The sequence below is a fragment of the Ixodes scapularis genome, unplaced genomic scaffold (assembly GCF_016920785.2).
Source record: "Ixodes scapularis isolate PalLabHiFi unplaced genomic scaffold, ASM1692078v2 ptg000854l_1__unscaffolded, whole genome shotgun sequence".
In the NCBI taxonomy this organism is placed as follows: domain Eukaryota; kingdom Metazoa; phylum Arthropoda; class Arachnida; order Ixodida; family Ixodidae; genus Ixodes; species Ixodes scapularis.
In genome coordinates, this window is record NW_024610056.1 from 1,082,276 (window position 1) to 1,085,000 (window position 2,725).

Sequence of the window (2,725 nt, forward strand, 5' to 3'; positions counted from 1 at the left end):
CTATTTCTAATCTCTCTCTTCCGTGTCCTTGGCATGGAACGCCCGCTTCGTCTCCCACAAAGTACTTCCGAGGAATCAAGTGCAAATCACGCGACTTTAAAATGTGCGTGTTTTCTAGCGGTTACCCGTGTCGCTTTGCGACACGGGCTTTCTGGCGCTTTCAACTGGGCGAGAGCCGAACAATTTACCCTACTGCACTTGCGACGGGCAGCGCTTTCAAACGGAATACTGGAAATCTCGCTTACTTTTCTGGCAAGTTTGATAGGAGACAAATATTATTCTTTTCACGCGAATTGTTCCCTCTATTTCTAATCTCTCTCTTCCGTGTCCTTGGCATGGAACGCCCGCTTCGTCTCCCACAAAGTACTTCCGAGGAATCAAGTGCAAATCACGCGACTTTAAAATGTGCGTGTTTTCTAGCGGTTACCCGTGTCGCTTTGCGACACGGGCTTTCTGGCGCTTTCAACTGGGCGTGAGCCGAACAATTTACCCTACTGCACTTGCGACGGGCAGCGCTTTCAAACGGAATACTGGAAATCTCGCTTACTTTTCTGGCAAGTTTGATAGGAGACAAATATTATTCTTTTCACGCGAATTGTTTGCACTATTTCTAATCTCTCTCTTCCGTGTCCTTGGCATGGAACGCCCGCTTCGTCTCCCACAAAGTACTTCCGAGGAATCAAGTGCAAATCACGCGACTTTAAAATGTGCGTGTTTTCTAGCGGTTACCCGTGTCGCTTTGCGACACGGGCTTTCTGGCGCTTTCAACTGGGCGTGAGCCGAACAATTTACCCTACTGCACTTGCGACGGGCAGCGCTTTCAAACGGAATACTGGAAATCTCGCTTACTTTTCTGGCAAGTTTGATAGGAGACAAATATTATTCTTTTCACGCGAATTGTTCGCACTATTTCTAATCTCTCTCTTCCGTGTCCTTGGCATGGAACGCCGGCTTCGTCTCCCACAAAGTACTTCCGAGGAATCAAGTGCAAATCACGCGACTTTAAAATGTGCGTGTTTTCTAGCGGTTACCCGTGTCGCTTTGCGACACGGGCTTTCTGGCGCTTTCAACTGGGCGTGAGCCGAACAATTTACCCTACTGCACTTGCGACGGGCAGCGCTTTCAAACGGAATACTGGAAATCTCGCTTACTTTTCTGGCAAGTTTGATAGGAGACAAATATTATTCTTTTCACGCGAATTGTTCCCTCTATTTCTAATCTCTCTCTTCCGTGTCCTTGGCATGGAACGCCCGCTTCGTCTCCCACAAAGTACTTCCGAGGAATCAAGTGCAAATCACGCGAGTTTAAAATGTGCGTGTTTTCTAGCGGTTACCCGTGTCGCTTTGCGACACGGGCTTTCTGGCGCTTTCAACTGGGCGTGAGCCGAACAATTTACCCTACTGCACTTGCGACGGGCAGCGCTTTCAAACGGAATACTGGAAATCTCGCTTACTTTTCTGGCAAGTTTGATAAGAGACAAATATTATTCTTTTCACGCGAATTGTTCGCACTATTTCTAATCTCTCTCTTCCGTGTCCTTGGCATGGAACGCCCGCTTCGTCTCCCACAAAGTACTTCCGAGGAATCAAGTGCAAATCACGCGACTTTAAAATGTGCGTGTTTTCTAGCGGTTACCCGTGTCGCTTTGCGACACGGGCTTTCTGGCGCTTTCAACTGGGCGTGAGCCGAACACTGTACACTACTGCACTTGCGACGGGCAGCGCTTTCAAACGGAATACTGGAAATCTCGCTTACTTTTCTGACAAGTTTGATAGGAGACAAATATTATTCTTTTGACGCGAATTGTTCGCTCTATTTCTAATCTCTCTCTTCCGTGTCCTTGGCATGGAACGCCCGCTTCGTCTCCCACAAAGTACTTCCGAGGAATCAAGTGCAAATCACGCGACTTTAAAATGTGCGTGTTTTCTAGCGGTTACCCGTGTCGCTTTGCGACACGGGCTTTCTGGCGCTTTCAACTGGGCGTGAGCCGAACACTGTACACTACTGCACTTGCGACGGGCAGCGCTTTCAAACGGAATACTGGAAATCTCGCTTACTTTTCTGACAAGTTTGATAGGAGACAAATATTATTCTTTTGACGCGAATTGTTCGCTCTATTTCTAATCTCTCTCTTCCGTGTCCTTGGCATGGAACGCCCGCTTCGTCTCCCACAAAGTACTTCCGAGGAATCAAGTGCAAATCACGCGACTTTAAAATGTGCGTGTTTTCTAGCGGTTACCTGTGTCGCGAGGCGGCACGGGCTTTCTGGCGCTTTCAACTGGGCGAGAGCCGAACACTGTACACTACTGCACTTGCGACGGGCAGCGCTTTCAAACGGAATACTGGAAATCTCGCTTACTTTTCTGGCAAGTTTGATAGGAGACAAATATTATTCTTTTGACGCGAATTGTTCGCTCTATTTCTAATCTCTCTCTTCCGTGTCCTTGGCATGGAACGCCCGCTTCGTCTCCCACAAAGTACTTCCGAGGAATCAAGTGCAAATCACGCGACTTTAAAATGTGCGTGTTTTCTAGCGGTTACCCGTGTCGCTTTGCGACACGGGCTTTCTGGCGCTTTCAACTGGGCGTGAGCCGAACACTGTACACTACTGCACTTGCGACGGGCAGCGCTTTCAAACGGAATACTGGAAATCTCGCTTACTTTTCTGACAAGTTTGATAGGAGACAAATATTATTCTTTTGACGCGAATTGTTCGCTCTATTTC